Below are 19,855 nucleotides of genomic sequence, written 5' to 3' on the forward strand. Positions count from 1 at the left end.
AAAATACATTCAATCATGTCGGCAGATATGCCCAGAAAATACGTGCAATGATGTCGGCAGATATGCCCAGAAAATACGTGCAATGATGTCGGCAGATATGCCCAGAAAATACGTGCAATGATGTCGGCAGATATGCCCAGAAAATACGTGCAATGATGTCGGCAGATATGCCCAGAAAATACGTGCAATGATGTCGGCAGATATGCCCAGAAAATACGTGCAATGATGTCGGCAGATATGCCCAGAAAATACGTGCAATGATGTCGGCAGATATGCCCAGAAAATACCTGCAATCATGTCGGCAGATATGCCCAGAAAATACCTGCAATGATGTCGGCAGATATGCCCAGAAAATACCTGCAATCATGTCGGCAGATATGCCCAGAAAATACCTGCAATCATGTCGGCAGATATGCCCAGAAAATACCTGCAATCATGTCGGCAGATATGCCCAGAAAATACGTGCAATCATGTCGGCGGATTTGCCCAGAAAACACATACAATCATGTGGCAAATTTGCCCAGAACATACATGCAATCATGTGGCAGACCTGCCCCGAACATACACGCAATCATGTGGCAGACCTGCCCAGAACATACACGCAATCATGTGGCAGACCTGCCCAGAACATACACCTGCTAAAATAAATAATAAAAAAAAACATTTACTCACCTGCAGCAGCAGACCTCCTGTCCCAGCCTCCATCCGGCGCGCAGCTCCCATGGGTGGTTGGGTGGATAGGTAGCCTGGTGGGTAGGTAGGCAGCCGGGTGGGTAGGTAGGTAGCCCTTAGCCGGGTGGGTAAGTAGCCTGGTGGGTGGCTGGGTAGCCGGGTGGGTAGCCTGGTGGGTGGCTGGGTAGGCGGGTGGGTAGGTAGCCTGGTGGGTGGGTAGGTGGGTGGTTAGGTAGCTGGGTGGGTGGGTAGGTAGCCTGGTGGGTCTTTAGGTAGGAAGCCTGGTGGGTTGGTAGGTAGCCGGGTGGGTAGGTAGGTAGTCTGGTGGGTAGGTAGGTAGCCGGGTGGGTGTGTAGGTAGCCGGGTAGGTAGCCAGGTGGGTGGTTAGGTATCCGGGTGGGTAGGTAGCCGGGTGGGTGGGTAGGTAGCCGGGTAGGTAGCCGGGTGGGTGTGTAGGTATCCGGGTGGGTAGGTAGCTGGGTGGGTGGGTAGGTAGCCGGGTAGGTAGCCGGGTGGGTGTGTAGGTATCCGGGTGGGTAGGTAGCCGGGTAGGTAGGTAACCGGCAGGGTGGTTAGGTAGCCGGGTGGGTAGCTAGGTAGCCGGTTGGGTAGGCAGCCGGGTGGGTAGGTAGGTATCCGGGTGGGTAGGTAGCCGGGTGGGTGGTTAGGTAGCCGGGTGGGTGGGTAGGTAGCCGGGTGGGTGGGTAGGTAGCCGGGTAGGTAGCCGGGTGGGTGGTTAGGTAGCGGGGTAGGTAGCCGGGTGGGTGGGTAGGTAGCCAGGTAGGTAGGTAGCCGGCAGGGTGGTTAGGTAGCCGGGTGGGTAGCTAGGTAGCCGGGTGGGTAGGTAGCCGGGTGGGTAGGTAGCCAGGTAGATAGCCGGCAGGGTGGTTAGGTAGCCGGGTGGGTAGCTAGGTAGCCGGGTGGGTAGGTAGCCGGGTGGGTAGGTAGCCAGGTAGATAGCCGGCAGGGTGGTTAGGTAGCTGGGTGGGTAGCTAGGTAGCCGGGTGGGTGGGTAGGTAGCCGGCAGGGTGGTTAGGTAGCCGGGTAGGTAGCCGGGTGGATGGTTAGGTAGCGGGGTAGGTAGCCGGGTGGGTGGGTAAGGTAGCCGGGTGGGTGGGTAGGTAGCCAGGTAGGTAGGTAGCCGGCAGGGTGGTTAGGTAGCCGGGTGGGTAGCTAGGTAGCCGGGTGGGTAGGTAGCCGGGTGGGTAGGTAGCCAGGTAGATAGCCGGCAGGGTGGTTAGGTAGCCGGGTGGGTAGCTAGGTAGCCGGGTGGGTGGGTAGGTAGCCGGCAGGGTGGTTAGGTAGCCGGGTAGGTAGCCGGGTGGATGGTTAGGTAGCGGGGTAGGTAGCCGGGTGGGTGGGTAAGGTAGCCGGGTGGGTAGCTATCCGGGTGGGGGGCCCGACTCCTATCCTCCCTCACTCACCTCGGGGCCCCCCTCCCGGTATGCGCGGCGGCCGGCGGGAGAGCAGAAAATACAGGAAGTCTCCGGCCGGGGCTGCAGCAGACGCCAGAGGCAGCTGCTGCTTAGTTTCCGATATGTCTCCAAGTTGGAGACCAAGCTGCCGCCCCGGCCGGAGACTTCCTGTATTTTCCGCTCTCCCGCCGCATGAGGGGGGGGGGGGGGGCGAGGTGAGGGGGGAGGACAGGAGTTGGGCCCCCCAGGTTAAAAAAATAAAACATAAAAAAAAAAAATTAAATAAAAAAAACCTGCAATACTTAATGGGCCCCTGAAGCAGCGGAACTTCAGGGGCCCTCGTGCGGTGGCACGGCCTGCACGGCCGTATGTCCGCCACTGAGTCCCGCTACACCAACTGGCTGGGTTGCTATGATAAATTTTTATTCCGACATCATGATACACATAGATAAAAGCAAAGCATGGCTCCTTAATCATAGCAACGCAACTTATTCTTTCCAGCATGCCAGATCAATCATTTTGATCGATTTCTGCAGGTAATCAAAATGATGGGGTGGCAACATTATGGCATAATTCTATGGCACATTTAATCATAATGATCGAATCTGCCAGATATTGATGCTGCGAATTGAGTATTAGTACCTTATCTCCTCGTAGGGGATTCTCAGTTATTTAAGAAACTTCAGTTTCTCAGTCCAACTGCAAAAATAGTGTGCTAAAGCTAATCAGTAGAGAAGCTGAATAGTGAGTACTCTTCTAAAGCATGAAGTTAATACTGTACTAAGAATCTGCCAGGTGGAGATGGATCAGTCTAAAATATGTCAGATCTGTTAACTTTTTACTACCTACTGAAAGGCTTGGTTCCCACTTGCGCTGGACAATGTACGGCCAGTGTAGTGTCCGCTCCGATGATCCGCTGTGGCCTGGATGGAGCCCAGGGAAGATGCGTTACCACCATAAGCTACATGGGGAACACCTCCGCCTGCCCGGGATTACCGCGGAATGCACAAAAGTACAACCCGCTTACAGCAAAGGATCCTACAGACCCGACTTTTGCGATGAGCGGAGAACAGACAAAAAATGTCCGTTCTCAGCTCAAGTGAGAACTAAGCGACAACATTATAGGGAAAAAAAATTATAGTGCATTTTACTCTGGGAGACATGAACATGTTTTAAGTATGTAATTTTACAATATTTAGCGATAGTGCTCCTTTAAGTAACAGCTGTGCAAGAGGTGTGTTGCTGGGAAAACACACGTCAGTGCCAAGTCCTGAAAACTTGGGGCTGTCCCGATTCTCCAGTAATGTAAAAAAGCTGCAGGAATTCCCTGATCGTGTAGTGGCAGACAGGATACAGCAGGGGGCGCCGTGTTTCCATTATCACCGTGTTACTCCACCTCTGTAGGCTGCCAGGACGGGGGCGGATCAGCTACTGCTGCGTTCAAAAAAAAAAAAAAAAGCAAAGAGGAAAATAAAAAAATCAGCGAGAAGGAGCAGGATCCTGCCCGGGGACTGTAATCCGGAGGAGACGTCAGCCTTGGCCCGGGATTCCGGACACTTCCCCAGCTGCCAGTGAAGTGCTGAGCGGGAAGAAGGTGGTGAGAGCTGAGCCGGCTGCCCCGGGGGTTCGGGAGCCATGTTGTCTGCGGAGCCCGGTGATGTGTCGGGGTCATGACACTGCAGGGCCGGTAGGGCTCCGGGACAGCGAGGAGGAGGAGGCGGCCGCTCACTAGGCAGCAGGAAGACCCCCACACACTCTGCTGTATCCGGCCTGCTGCAACAAGGACATCCCTTCCAGCTGCTGTGTGCTGTAAGTATCGGCTACCAGCCCTGCTGCTCGTCCCCGCCAGATCAGTGCGACCTCTGCCCGTCCCAGTGGCCCTTTCCTGGCATAACTTGTACAGTAGTGTCTCCCCCTCCCTCCTCTGCTCACACATAGGTATTTGTACACATGAGAGTGGATGGATGCCCTTTCCTTGTTGCTACAGTGCCCCTTCCTGGTGCATTGTTAGTAGTGTTGTCCGGATCATGAACGATTCGGATCTTTGATCCGAATCTATTTAATGAGTCTATCATCCGAATCATCAAAATGAACGATTCGGATCGCAAAAGGGGCGGGGCCAGGAGCGACACGCCCCCTCTCAGCGGGCAGCGGGGTCCTGGAAGCAGAGCAGGGATGGATCGCTCTGTTGGAGGGGAGGCAGCCTTGCAGGGACAGCAGGTAGATAAGAGAGAGGGGACATGGGTGCCACTGCCAGATATGTGTAGAGCACACATACTGGCTATAACGTGCTGCCCATTATAGGCTGGCTGTTCCGTAGTGCTGCACAGTGATCACATTGGAAGCTTTTGGCTATGTTGTTTGGCTCAGCTCAGCACAGCTCAGTAACTTTGTAGGCACTGTGATTGAAAGGCAAAATGATCCTCCTCCACTCGGCACTAAACAGCTGCACTTATCTTCTGGGAATGCTTTCCTTCACTGTGTGACGTTTGCATGGAAAGTACACAGATGAGCATATAGGTGAAATAAATACATGTAAAGCATATGATTGCAGCATGTGGGTATTGTGTGCACAAACATTTCTGCTCTCTGCTCGTCCCTCCTCCCTTCTCTGTCCACTCCCTGCCCTCTGTCCATCTTCTCACCTTCTCTGTGCGTCCACTCCCCTCCCCTTCTCCTGTCCTGCTAGTCATCTCACCCCGAATGCTTCGGTAGTAAAATGATCCGAGATTCGGATCAAAGATCCGGATCTTTTCAATGATCCGATTCGAATCATCCGGATCATTGAAAAGATCCGAACTTCCCATCTCTAATTGTTAGGGAGGGAGAGCAATTCAAGTCTACCCCACAGTCCTTCCTGCCTGTAGTGTGTTTGTGTGATTTTGCGTTTGTTCACTTATGTTTTTGGAAGGCTCTGGCACGTCAAAATATTTTGGTCCTGCTGATCAACTGCTATAATAAATTCTTCCTTCAGGAAAAGCTTTGATATGCTGCATTTTTGGGTTGTTTATGTATATCCTCATTTTGTAGACATAAAGTCCGGTACACACCATGCAATTTTCACTTGAGATCATATTCGAGCAAGTGGTCAGATTGATATTCAGATCTGACATTTAGTATAGAAGAAAGCTAGCGTACACAGGTATGCTATTTTATTTTTTTCAAATTACGATCATATTTCCAATCATTTTTCTGATTGGATATCATTTAAATGAATTGGAAGGACATATACATGGAAAAATAGCCAGTATTTTGATGGATATTTTCCAGCTTGTCCAATCTGCTTCGGATCAAGGAAGAGAGATTTTTGAGCTTGGGATAGGTTGCTGGCAATCAGAAGGCTGCATATGTATTTGTTTTGTCTTATCAGATCATTTTCTCAAAGAGAAATAAGATCTGAAATGAAAATTGTAGCACTGGTCTAGTTTAGGGGACCCGACAGAAAACCTTGTAAGGAAATTCTGTTATTGTGATTGGGTGGTGGACAACACCCTCTTGAACTGCAGGGTTTCAGATAGGTTATAGTAAACTACGCCCACACTATTCGGCCAATCACAACATGTTGTGCTGTAGAGGGAACTGTGGTTGGAGAACTGTTCCCTATGAAGTTTAATACTGGGTCCCATAGACTAGTGCCAAAATTGCATGCTGTGTACCATCCTTTAGATGCAGAATAGTGTTTTGGGAGAACCCCTCCTCCTCCATTACTTCAAGCTGTGAATTATGACTACATTATCTTTTGCTTGCTTTGATTATTTATATATGTTATCATCTATGGTTTGTTTGTACAACTTGACCTGAATTTTTGGCCATGAGTATGTATTTTATAAACACATATCTGGTTCTTTGTTTCCTGGTCCTCCTATTAAAATGGCTGAGGTTAATAGGTCAATTATTTTGAAATTGCTTGACCAATAGGAATAGACTCACTGGCCACTAATATCCACACTTCCATTGAATACATACATTTAGTTTAGATCGCCACTGTTGATGCTGCATTGTCATTTTTAAAACCGCGTTCTCTATGAAACCTTCATGTATTTTAGGTTTATTTCTAAATTGAGAATATATATTGTTTGTGTCCTGCTAATTTCATTGCTTGTCTAATGCTGCTAGATAATCCTGCAAGGTTTGTTCATTGGAGGTTAAAAGGTAGCGTTTGTGTAGGTGACAGCAGTGTGTTATATATTTTAGCATGATCATGGCTTGCTAGGGAAACACCAGTGACTGTGGTGCTTTGTAGAAGCCAGGGGAATCTCTGCAACCCAGCAGGATTTTTTTTTTCTCATCCACATAAGCAACTGCTACAAATGGTGAAATCGTTGTTGCTGGGGGATGGTATTGTGTTGAAATGGCAGGGAGAGGTGCTGATTAAGAAGAACGGTTATACAAATTGAACAATCTCTATTGTGATTTGTATGTAATGACCCCCTCCTACACATGCACACGCCAACACCAAAGCTATACAGATTTTATTGGATGCATAGAGCTAATGGGAAAACATTACCGAATTCCGCAGTCTCTTTAGAAAAGATGCCATTTAGGTAATATGCATATACATTATCCTTTCATTTGGGGCTCCTTTTGTGAAAGGATTTTATTTTCCTTTTCGGTGGGTTTTGCATTTACACAAAAGCATTGCTTTTACCAAGCATGCACTGCCTGACTATGCCTTGCAGGTGTCACAATGGCTAAGGATTTCTTGTTTTTGGTATTGCCCAGTGTATAGATCGATAATAATATTGTTTTTCCTCCGCTTTTCTGAGTGTACAGAGGTGGCCTCTCGTAAAACTGTTTATATAATGATGATCCTGGTAGAATATACAGCTGCCTTCTGGGGAATCCCTGGTGAAGGTTTCTGAGATCATGTTTTTTTTTCCCCCTCAGATTGCACTATGTATCTGCAACACGGTATGCCATCAAACCTGCAAATCTAGAGCGAGGGGTAATTTCTGTTTTTAATTATGGGTAGTATTTGCACTTTAAGCTGTCCACACATAGATATACATACAATCTTTTAAATGTTTCCTAATGATCGGAGGAATACCGCAGCACACAGACAATATTATGGTCTCGCAGTAAGACTAGGAATTGCCTTAAAGGACAACTGTAAGGAGAGAGATATGGAGGTTGCCATACTTATTTCCATTTAAACAATGTTAGTTGCCTGGCAGCCCTGCAGATCCTCTGCCTCTAATACTTTCCGCCATAGACCCTGAACAAGCATGCAGCAGATCTGGTGTTTCTGACATTATTGTCAGATCTGACAAGATTAGCTGCATGCTTGTTCCTGGTGTTATTCAGACCCCACTGCAGCCAAATAGATCAGCAGGACTGCCAAGCAACTGGGATTGTTTGAAAGGAAATACATTTGGCAGCCTCCATATTATTCTCATTACAGTTTTCCTTTAAAGGACAACTGTAATGAGAGGGACATGGAGGTTGCCAGATTTATATTCTTTTGAAGTGAACCCGAGCCAAAGCTATGGTACAAAATGAGATAAGAAAGGGAAGCCTCAGGATCCTATTGAGGCTTTCCTCGGTGCTCTGATGTTCCTGTTGCTGAGTGCGCACGCGCTCAGTTACGGGGGACATAGCACTGAGGGAAGCTTCTGTACGATACTGAGACTTCCCTCTCTTCTGGTAAATATCTAATTTTGATAAGCACTTTAGGCAATACCGGTTGCCTGGCTATCCTGCTGAGCCTCTGCCTCTAATAATTTTAGCCATAGATCCTGAACAAGCCTGCAGCAGATCAGGGGTTTCTGACATTGTCAGGTCTGACAAGATTAGCTGCATGCTTGTTTCTGATGTGATTCAGACACCACTGCAGCCAAAAAGACCAGCAGGGCTGCTAGGCAACTGGTATTGTTTAAAAGGAAATGCATATGGCAGCCACCATATCCCTCTCATTACAGTTGTCCTTTAAAGGTGAAATGAAATAAGAGGTATACGGAGGCTGCCATATTTATTTCCTTTTAAGCAATACCAGTTGCCTGGCAGCCCTGCTGATCCTCTGCCTCTAATACTATTAGCCATAGCCCCTGAACAAGCATGCAGCAGATCAGGTGTTTCAGACTTTAAAGTCAGATCTGACAAGACTAGCTGCATGCTTGTTTCTGGTGTTATTCAGATACTACTGCAGAGAAATAGACCAGCAGGGCTGCCAGGCAACTGGTATTGATTAAAAGGAAATAAATATGGCAGCCTCCGTATACCTCTTACTTTAGTTCCCCTTTAAGGTCAGATCTCATGATGGAGCAGTGAAGTCTTCACTGATGTGATTTCTGAAATGGATTTTAAATAACTTGTTTGGAAATGTGTCCTTGTTTGGACCCCTAAAACTATCTCAGTACTGAGTGAGAGGGAAGGACCTCTTTATCAGTTCAATCAGCAAGGTGAGCTGCATAACTGGAGATACTGTTTGTATATATGTTGCCCTTTTTATATCTTTCCAGTGCTCTTAAATATTTTTAGGGATTCTGTAAGGGCCCATTTCCAATATAGCCGAATATGCTTGTTTCCCCGCATGTGTGCATGACTCCCCGTCATGCACACATGCGGGGAAACAAGCATAATCGGCTATATTGGAAATGCCCATTCCGGCAATGCAATTCACTGTCCATAGAAGTCAAAGTGGCTGTGTTTTTACACAAACAAACATCAGCACAACAGAAATATGTCAATTGGCTCATTGCAAAGCATGGATCCTTTCTTCGTGTCTGTTCGCTGAGGACCGCTGTGATGATGTGCGAGCCAATCCTGAGTCACAGGAACCAATATTTACACACTCCTCGAAATCAAATAAAAGTTGATAAAATAAAAAGTGCCTTAGGGCCTTTTTCCACTAGCCTGCGATTTGCGATTTGCTTCTGATCGCAAATCGCAAGGTACATTAAACTAATGGAAACTGCAGCAGCAATTTCCATTAGTGCGATCCGATTGCGATGCGATTTTGGTCAAAGCGCAATCGTCGTCCTGCCGCGTTTTGTATGCGATTGAGCTGGACTATAATGAGTATAGTAGCTCAATCGCAATCGCATGGTGGAAATTGAAACGCGATTGCGATCGGAATCGTGATCGCGATCGGATTGCATAGTGGAAAAGAGCCCTCAAGTTGATTTCGATAGTCTAAAGGCACATACACATGTGCAATGTTTTCATCCAACTATTGTCCAAACTTGGTCGGTTGGACAATAGTTAGGCTTGTGAATGTGTAACGAACGACTAGATGAGCGACTGATAATAGGTTTGCCTGATCCAACAGGTGGATCGACTTGCACGACTATTTGGCTGATATCCTGCAGTTACTTGGCTGCATGTGTAGAAGTCATTTGAATGACTTGTATTTGTTTTGAATGCGGCCATATCATGCAGTCCGTTAGCATACGTGCGCAGTATGCAAATGAGTTGGTTGATGTGCGGAAAATACAAGTTTTGCAATCGCTTTGTCGGTCATGTCATTGAGTTGGTTGTGCGGGAAGTTGCACGTGTGTTTATACACACTGGACAACACAACACATAGAGCTAGAGGTATGTCACAGAAATAGGGTGTATGTAAAACACAAGCAACAGGAAAAATAACCCATCTGTTAGAAACCTTAAAACAGATGGGTTCTTTTTCTTGTTGCTTGTATACACACTGTGGAGTCGGAGCAATTTTTTGGGTACTAAGAGTCGGTGGTTTTTTAAACTGAGAAGTCTGATGATATGTTTGGTTTTTCGTTGCTCACTCCATAGCTCTGCAAGGGCTGTGTAGTTGGACCAATTTTGGGTATCTAGAGTTGGCGGCTTGATTATATAACCCTCACTGATAAGTAATTACAGCCATAAAATACTTTCCTGTCAGTAAATGGCTTCTGTGAGCAGGAAAGAGATAAAAAGGGCCAGTAATTCATAGATTTGAGCTCTAGCATACTTCAGTAAAGGAGTCATTGAGCAGAGACAAAGAAACAGTAATATCTTAAAAACTAGATTTAAATATAAAATAAAACTCTGGGATATCTAAAAAAAAAAAAAAAAGTCATTTTTAGGATGATAGATACAATTGCTTGTCTTATCAGTCTATTTTCACCTCGGTTATCCTTTTACACTATCAAAACAGAGAAGAAAGTGAGCTGAGATCATTAAAGTTGAATTTGTGGATAGGCAGCAGTCATGAATGAGAACAATTTGCGTGAACTCTGACTGAGGTGATAGTGACAATCATGGGGGATGTGACGACCCTCTTGTAAGACTGCACTGCCTGCAGAAGAAACTGTCAGGTAACTGTAGTCTGAAGCTAGCTTTATAGGTGTCAGTGGCAACCCAATAATATAAAGGATTTCAACTGGACCGTAGCAATAAATGCGGCACTTATCTATCGGTTTTCATCAGAAATTGAATCCAAAACGCATTTGCACTGTGGCAGTGCTAGCTTTATTATCAATGCAGCCTACTGCCTTCAAGGCAATTTTCAGACATTTGCTGTCTGATCAATTACTTCCAACATGTCCGATCTGATTTCTGATACATTTTTGGGAATTTTTTTCCCATTTACTTCTTTGAAAAATCAATCGGAAATCCGATCAGACATGTTGGAAATAAGTGATCTGACACCTGGTTCACATCTGCGTTCTGAGCCAAAAGGATCCAGTGAGCGGATCCGGTCTCCGCTTCACCGGATCCGGATGGCTCAGTCCATGGCCCGGCTCACACAGTGAAAACGGATCTGATCAATGATTGATCAGGTCCGTTTTCACTCAGCAATACATACTTAAAGGATACCTGAACTGACATGTGACATTATGAGATTGACAGGTGTATGTAGAGTGCCTAGCACACAAATAACTATGCTGTGTTCCTTTTTTTTTATTCCTCTGCCTGAAAGAGTTAAATATCAGGTATGCAAGTGGCTGACTCAGTCCTGACTCTGATAAGAAATTCCAACTATAAAACACTTTCCTAGCAGAAAATGGCTTCTGAGAGCAAGAAAGAGGTAAAAAAAGGGGAATTTCTTACCTGTGAGGGTCACACTGTAGTCACTTCCTCTCTGAGTCAGGACTATTGGGTTGCCACAACCGGGTATCCTTTAATCTATCGTAGCAGCCGGCGGTAGAGGCTTCCTCTTCATCTGCCATGACTACACAGCGCGTCATGTGACTAGTCACATGGCACGTCATGTAGCCTCATGACGCGGAAGAAGACAGAAGCCTCTACCAACGGCTGCTACAGAAGATTAGGTATGTAAAAACCCTCCCTCACCCACCCGCCTGCCTGCTGCACCCTCCCGTCGCTTGATTCGCCTTGGCCCATGCCCCCATCCCCCGTGTAAACGGTCCGTCTCTTCACTAGTGTGGAGAAACGTTCCCTTTTCCATTGCTCCAATGCTGCTGCATTTTTTTTTTTTCCGGATCCGTTCCGCTAAGCAGAACGGTCCGTAAAATTAGGGCTTGCAGCAATTTTTAGGTCCTGGGACCGGAACGTATCCGTACTACCGGAAGCATGTGAATGGATCCATAGGTTAACATTGGATCCTTTCACATCCATTCCCGTTGTACAGTATACGTACTTGTTACGTTCCGGAAAAACCGCTAATGTGAACTGTGCCTAAATCCGTCAGAAAATTGCTTTGTGTGTACCTAGCATGACATGTACCAATCTCACAACTACTTGATTATGTTCTCCCAACTATACCTTTTCGAAATTTGATAAAGTGGAGTTGAGAAGTTCACTGGCAGATAATGGAAATCTCCAAATTTATCAAACTTACCAAGGTGTGTTTAGACCTTTGACACATTGGCCCACATACAATCCACTTTTTCTCCATAGTTTTCCCCAAGTGATATTTTCACACCTCATAAAATGCCTTTGAAACCACTAGCAAGCAAGAAAAAAAACTCTCAATTTTGCCAGTACATGTTCACTGATCTTAGATACTTAAGTTATATTAAAGAGAATATGAAAATGTATCTCTTAGATAACTCATTAGAAAAAGCTAATTGCATATGGGCCATTGGCTCTTATTCAATTAACTTTTTCTTCAAGGAAATCATTTTTTTCATCTTCTGTTTAAAGGAAACCAGAGATGAAGTAACTTTAAAAGATTTATACATACCTTGGGCTTCCTCCAGGCTAATCCGTACGGATCGCTCCCACGCCACCTTCTCCAGCTCCGGTACTGGGTCCCGTAACTTCAGCCAGTCTGAGTATGCACAGTGCGCTCTCTCCGCAGTTGCAGTATAATTCGCCGCCGAAGGGAGTGCACTGCGCATGCTCAGACTATCCGCGACTGGCCGAAGTTAAGGGAGCTGAAGAAGGCTGAGGTCGGCGGCGTGGGAGCGATCTGTGTTGATGGGGCTGGAGGAAGCCCCAGTTATGTATAAATCCTTTAAAGCAATAGGATTAGCCATACTATGCCAGGGAAAAAACATATATTAGTAGATAAATACTTGATCTACTTGCATAACACAAGTATTGTACTGTTCAAATTTTGATTTCAGTGAATTTTATATAGTAAATGAAGAGAGCTGTTCGTGGTGGGGGCCATGTCTTTTGCCCACAGCTGAGGCTAAATACTGATGTCATTCTTCCCTTAACTTTTTTTTTCTTTTCTCCTCCTATCGCTGAGTCACCTCAGCTTTGCTTGTAAACCCAAGTGAGCAGGGGATCAGGTTTCAGATAAGCAGCTAGGAAGGGAAATAAAGGAAAGAGGAGGAATGTATTATAGATAAAAAGAACCCCCAGCTGTTTGGTACTGACTACTAAAGGACCAGTGCTTTTTATTTATTTTTTTTATTTTTTTTAAATTTGGTTTAATTCTCCCCTTTAAAAGTCTTTGTGGAATGTGTGGAATTCAGCAGCTTTTTTATGTTCAGATAAGAGAACATGAAATGAAAGTGATCTACTGTATTTTCCTGCGTATAAGACTACTTTTTAACCCTCAAATCTTCTGGAAAGTTGGGGGTCGTCTTATACACCGGGTGTCATTGATGCCCGGTGATACACTCTATCCTGTTACCGCCTCTCAGATCTCCCTGCTGATGGAGCGCAATCTATTTTTCCATACCGCTCTGATAAACAGGTAGACAAGGAGAGCTGACCAGTCAGATCCACTTTAAGGAGATTTGACCAATGCAACAAGTCAAGTGACTATATACGGTTATTTACTGGGTAACACATACAGTACAGCACCAGTATCTGTTCATACACAGCACCAGTACATGATTTTTTTTAATTTTTATTTTAATTTGGTGTGTGTTGGAAGAGGGGTAGTCTTATACGTCGAGTATATCCCAAACTCCATATTTTAACTGGAAAAGTTGGGGGGTCGTCTTATACGCCCAGTCGTCTTATACGCCGGAAAATACGGTAAGTTTTTTTTGTAGCCATAGAAGATGAGGAAATATAAAATGTGCATACATAATAGGCCTGAACGATAAATCGTTTTTGAATCGAAATCGCGATCACGGAAAAGACGATTCCGTGATCGCCGTAGCGGCGATTTTTATCCCCCTCTTCTGTCAGCCCAGAATTCCCTGCTACCGCTCGGTGCAGCAGCGGTTTGGGGCGGCTCAGCGCCAGTACTTTCAGTCGCCGTGACGGAAGCGGCTCAGTGTCTCCTCCAACTTCCGCCTACTAGTGTGCAGCCAATCAGCAGAACGGATGGCAAACTCCGCCCACGGGCTCTCACACTAGCGGCGGCTGTCTCCTACTAGTACCTCAACATCACTGGTCGCCAGCCCCCGGCCCACTATCGGGCCGTGGCTACATCCCCTGCCTCTTCACTGCAGTGTGCAGCCGCAGCTATAATGTAATTTAATCTTCGGCCGGAAAGCCTCCAGTCCCGCCCTCTCCATCACAGCTCCTGCATCAGCCGCGTCATGTGCACGTCCCGCCCCATCCTCTCTTTTCAGCTTGTCAATCATGGACAGCCCACCCCCTCCATTTCTGCTCATTCCATCGGCTGCAGCTTGCCAATTATGCACGGCCCGCCCCCTGCATCCTCAGCTTGTCGCTAGTGTGCATGGCCATGTATGTGGCCATGCAATTTGGAATTGTACAGTCCCGCCCCCTCCCTCAAAATAGCCAATTACGGGCAGCGGGACTTTTTAGGAACCATGGGGGGGGGGATGTAATCACAAGAAGTCCACAGATTACAGCAAGCAGGTAAACCTCTCATTACTTTGTGCAATATTTTGGTTGTTTATTCCTCCTGATTGTACTTGTAACCACTGCTGAGGGAGGTTTAAGGTGGCCATACATCTGCAGATTTAGCAGCCAATCGACCCATCTAATTCGATAATATTGAATTGGATGACAATCTGCGCTGGCGAAGACATGCTTGATCAACAATGCAACTCGCCCTCCCTTTTCCTAGTAATGTACATTGTGAATTTAGTGCTAAATCTTGATTTAAAGAAAATCGTAAATCAAATCGAAATCGTAATTTCTGACAGAAATCGTGCGATTCAATCTTTTCCTAAAATCGTTCAGGCCTAATACATAATGTTCAAGTCCACTCTAAGGTGACCGTGCGTGCGGTTAAACATTTTCCTGCAGTATTTTGAGAGAATTTTTGTGTGTTTAATCAAGCTTCTGCTACAGTTGGTTTCAAAATGTAGCACACTTTAGCTGAATGTACCTGCAGATGGCTTTGCGTATGAACTTCTGTTTCCACTTGTCCCCGGGCAAAATGTTCTAATCAGATGTTTAAAGGATGGAAATGTGAAATGCCTGTTTGGTGTGTTCCCTTTTTACCCATAGAGCTCCCGTCAATTAGTACAGTCCCCTACGTCCAAGAAGCATCACCCAATCACCTTGCAGAGTTTTCACAATGTGGGTGGGTGAGAGCTGAAGCTGAAAATTGCCTGTGGCTGTTTATGCTGAGGGCATTGTGGAAACAGTGAGTGGAGAGAGGGAAAGGTGAAAGGTCAGTAAGGCTTTGCAAAGTATTTCTGTCAAATGCTCCCAGGCTTTGTGACTCAGAGAGGCTATTATTTATATTCGCCACTCTGATGTTATAGAAAACAAGTGTTGGGATCAGGTTACTTCTGCTGGTCATTAGAGCACTCGGCTGGTGAGATTTGTGTAATAGTCTACCTAATGCTGACATTCATTATAATTTTTAATTTGTTGTGCATGCACATCGTTTCATTTTGGTTTGTAGGATCTATAAAAATTGTTATAAAATAAGTTTGCACCAATCAGGAACTTATAGCAGTTGGTAGACTATTATGTATTTTTATTTGGTATTATATAGCGCCAACCTCTTCTGCGGCACTTTACAGAGTATATACAGGTTCTTCTCAAAAAAATTGCATATTGTGATAAAGTTCATTATTTTCTGTAATGTACTGATAAACATTAGACTTTCATATATTTTAGATTCATTACACACAACTGAAGTAGTTCAAGCCTTTTATTGTTTTAATATTGATGATTTTGGCATACAGCTCATGAAAACCTAAAATTCCTATCTCAAAAATTAGCATATTGTGAAAAGGTTCTCTAAACGAGCTATTAACCTAATCATCTGAATCAACTAACTCTAAACACCTGCAAAAGATTCCTGAGGCTTTTAAAAACTCCCAGCCTGGTTTATTACTCAAAACCGCAATCATGGGTAAGACTGCCAACCTGACTGCTGTCCAGAAGGCCATCATTGACACCCTCAAGTAAGACACAGAAATTTCTGAACGAATAGGCTGCTCCCAGAGTGCTGTATCAAGGCATCTCAGTGGGAAATCTGTGGGAAGGAAAAAGTGTGGCAGAAAACGCTGCACAATGAGAAAAGGTGACCGGACCCTGAGGAAGATTGTGGCGAAAGACCAGTTCCAGACCTTGGGGGAGCTGCGGAAGCAGTGGACTGAGTCTTGAGTAGAAACATCCAGAGCCACCGTGTACAGGCGTGTCCAGGAAATGGGCTACATTTGCCGCATTCCCCAGGTCAAGCCACTTTTGAACCAGAAACAGCGGCAGAAGCGCCTGACCTGGGCTACAGAGAAGCAGCACTGGACTGTTGCTCAGTGGTCCAAACTACTTTTTTCGTATGAAAGCAACTTTTGCATGTAATTTGGAAATCAAGGTGCCAGAGTTTGGAGGAAGACTGGGGAGAGGGAAATGCCAATATGCCTGAAGTCCAGTGTCAAGTACCCACAGTCAGTGATGGTCTGGGGTGCCATGTCAGCTGCTGGTGTTGGTCCACTGTGTTTTATCAAGGGCAGGGTCAATGCAGCTAGCTATCAGATTTTGGAGCACTTCATGCTTCCATCTGCTGAAAAGCTTTATGGAGATGATTTCATTTTTCAGCACGACCTGGCACCTGCTCACAGTGCCAAAACCACAGGTAAATGGTTTACTGACCATGGTATTACTGTGCTCAATTGGCCTGCCAACTCTCCTGACCTGAACCCCATAGAGAATCTGTGGGATATTGTGAAGGGAAAGTTGAGAGAGGCAAGACCCAACACTCTGGATGAGCTTAAGGCCGCTATCGAAGCATCCTGGGCCTCCATAACAGCTGAGCAGTACCACAGGCTGATTGCCTCCATGCTACACCGCATTGAAGCAGTCATTTCTGCAAAAGATTCCCGACCAAGTATTGAGTGCATAACTGAACATAATTATTTGAAGGTTGACTTTTTTTGTTTTAAAAACACTTTTCTTTTATTGGTCGGATGAAATATGCTAATTTTTTGAGATAGGAATTTTGGGTTTTCATGAGCTATATGCCAAAATCATCAATATTAAAACCATAAAAGGCTTGAACTACTTCAGTTGTGTGTAATGAATCTAAAATATATGAAAGTCTGTTTATCAGTACATTACAGAAAATAATGAACTTTATCGCAATATGCTAATTTTTTGAGAACGACCTGTATATTGTCTTGTCGCTCACAATCAAATCCCTACCCTAATCGTATGCACTGTAGTATTAGGCCTCTTTCACAGTGGGACGGTGCGTTTGATGCGACGTTAAGGTCGCATAACGTGCCCCTAATGCAATGCATTGAGACCATAACTTGGACGTTATAGTACATTCTTTAGCCCTGCGTTTGGTGCACCGTTTTTGTCGCACAGTGATGGAACAAAAACGATGCATGCCTTACATTTAAAAAAAAAATAAAAAAAATTACTGAGCATGTGCAACACACAACGCAGCAAATGTATTGCTAAACGCACAGCATGCAGCACTTTCTAAATATTGCTACACGTTACACACAACGCAATGTGTGCACTGTGACTGTTGCACAGACTTACTATTGCTGCGCCTTAGTCCACGTTAAAACATTTTGTAACGTGCGACTTTAACGTCGCACTGTGAAAGAGGCCTTGTGCCTGGAATATATGCGTCGATCCGACGGCCGATTAGCCGCCGGATTGACTCCCGCCACGTCTCCGCGAATCGATTACGGCTCGCCCCCGCCGGCGCTCCTTTTTTCAGCTGCTCGATACCCTGCCATTGTCCGCCGGCGGGGGTCGAGCAGCGTGATCGGACCAGCTGAATATTATCAGCTGGCCGGATCAGCTGGTCGATACACGGTACAGAAACTTAGTGTATCCCCAGCATAAGGCCAATTTTGGGGGAAACGAATTAACTTGTGTGTTTTTGGAATGTAAGTGGAAACTGGAGCACCTGGAGGAAAACCCACGAATATACAAACTCCGTGCAGACAAGTAGACCGTTAAAAACTGATTAGGTTTTCATTGCTTTAAACGATGGTTCATAATTTTTTTTATTGTATGAAAACTCAATGCAAGTACAGATATTCCCCCAAATGTCCAGTGACTCCTCCGCAACAAAAAAAGTTATTAAATAGTGTTGTTAGTGCCTACATCAAGGTGCAAGAATGCTTTTTGCTTATCTAAGCCACCTGCCTTTCCATAGAATAAATGGGGTATTAGGCAGAGAACCCAACAGCTCATGTGCTTACTAATCAGGGGAAACTGTCCCTTAAAGAGAACCCGAGGTGGGAATTACTAATACTATGGGGGCACAGAGGCTGGTTGCGCACACTAAGACCAGCCTCCGTTGCCCCATGGTGTGCCTCCATGTCCCCCCTGCTCGCCGCTATAGACCCCGCAGTGCTGGCGACACGCAGCGTGTCGCCAGCACAATGTTTACCTTAGCGCTGTCTGTCAGCGCCGCTCCCCCGCCTCCTCCGCATCGCCGCTACCCGCCCGCGTCACTTCCCTCCAATCAGCGGGAGGGAAGGGACACGGGCGGGTGCGCCGATGCGGGGGAGCGGCGCTGACAGACAGCGCTAAGGTAAACATTGTGCTGGCGACACGCTGCGTGTCGCCAGCACTGCGGGGGCTATAGCGGCGAGCAGGGGGGACATGGAGGCACACCATGGGGCAACGGAGGCTGGTCTTAGTGTGCGCAACCAGCCTCTGTGCCCCAATAGTATTAGTAATTCCCACCTCGGGTTCTCTTTGAAGCAGTGTTCCCCAACCCTGTCCTCAAGGCCCACCAACAGTGCATGTTTTGTGGAAATCCACAGAGGTAGTGTATCAGCTCTGCTGAGACAGTAATTACCTCACCTGTGAATGTTTGTGGTTTTCTGCAAAACGTACTGTTGGTGGGCCTTGAGGACAGGGTTAAGGAACTGTGCCTTAAAGCATTTAGCAACTCCTCTAGATGATGATGATTATCCAAAGTGTTTTGAGTCAGTCATTTTCAAACACGTAGACACATTTCCAAATTTAGGCATACCCCCGTAGCAACAAAACGCATCACTAGCCTGTAGGCTAATGACATGTCTGTACAGCACTACACTCCAAACTGTCACCCAAGAGCTTGCGATCCCTGCTGGCAACAGTAATTGTGCATGTGTAAGCATCGTAAAACTGAGTGGTACAAGGCCATAGACAAAGAAAATTATTGACATTGGTAATGGTGGAATATTGCTTTCCTTATCTTCTACAAATCGACTAGTGTATGGCTAGCTCAAATGTGCATAAGTTTGTGTTGGCATATGTAAAACCCTACGATTGTGTGGTCATGTTGACTTCTCTGTATTGTAACAAATCAGGTTATCCTGACTTGGTGCATTGGCAAATTCAGACACTACTGCAGCCAAATAGACCAGCAGGGCTGCCAGGCAACTGGTATTGATTAAAAGGACATAAATATTTCAATGGACAAACACTGACCAAATAATCTATATATTAATATTGTAAAAATTATGCACTTTTTTTTTTCGTTATTTTCACTGCAATTCCCCTTTAAGGCATTTTTTTTTCTTTTCACTGACCTGAGGAAGTGGGCAAGCACCCGCGAAGCATATTTTAATTTTTATGTGTTCAAATAAAAGTACCTTTTTTCGTTAAACTGGTCCAAATTCTTAGACTTAAAGAGGAACTCCAGTGAAAATAATGTAGTAAAAAAAGTGCTTCATAGTTACATAGTTACATAGTAACATAGTTATTTTGGTTGAAAAAAGACATACGTCCATCGAGTTCAACCAGTATAAAGTACAACACCAGCCTGCTCCCTCACATATCCCTGTTGATCCAGAGGAAGGCGAAAAAACCCTTACAAGGCATGGTCCAATTAGCCCCTAAAGGGAAAAATTCCTTCCCGACTCCAGATGGCAATCAGATAAAATCCCTGGATCAACATCATTAGGCATTACCTAGTAATTGTAGCCATGGATGTCTTTCAACGCAAGGAAAGCATCTAAGCCCCCTTTAAATGCAGGTATAGAGTTTGCCATAACGACTTCCTGTGGCAATGCATTCCACATCTTAATCACTCTTACTGTAAAGAACCCTTTCCTAAATAA

General features: G+C 45.5%; 1 protein-coding gene across 3 annotated transcripts in view; it reads left to right on the forward strand.

Moving 5' to 3' along the window:
• Window positions 1-3,521: 3,521 nt before the first annotated feature.
• CDK17 (cyclin dependent kinase 17) overlaps window positions 3,522-19,855 on the forward strand; it is a 223,351-nt gene continuing 207,017 nt past the window's right edge. For 2 of the 3 annotated variants that reach the window (XM_068276903.1, XM_068276900.1), the window contains exon 1: window positions 3,523-3,896. The gene's annotated coding sequence lies outside the window, so the exon portion shown is untranslated. Of the gene's footprint in view, window positions 3,897-19,855 lie in introns of all 3 variants that reach the window. The other variant, XM_068276904.1, reaches the window with a different exon arrangement.

Source organism: Hyperolius riggenbachi, chromosome 3, assembly GCF_040937935.1.
Source record: "Hyperolius riggenbachi isolate aHypRig1 chromosome 3, aHypRig1.pri, whole genome shotgun sequence".
In the NCBI taxonomy this organism is placed as follows: Eukaryota; Metazoa; Chordata; class Amphibia; order Anura; family Hyperoliidae; genus Hyperolius; species Hyperolius riggenbachi.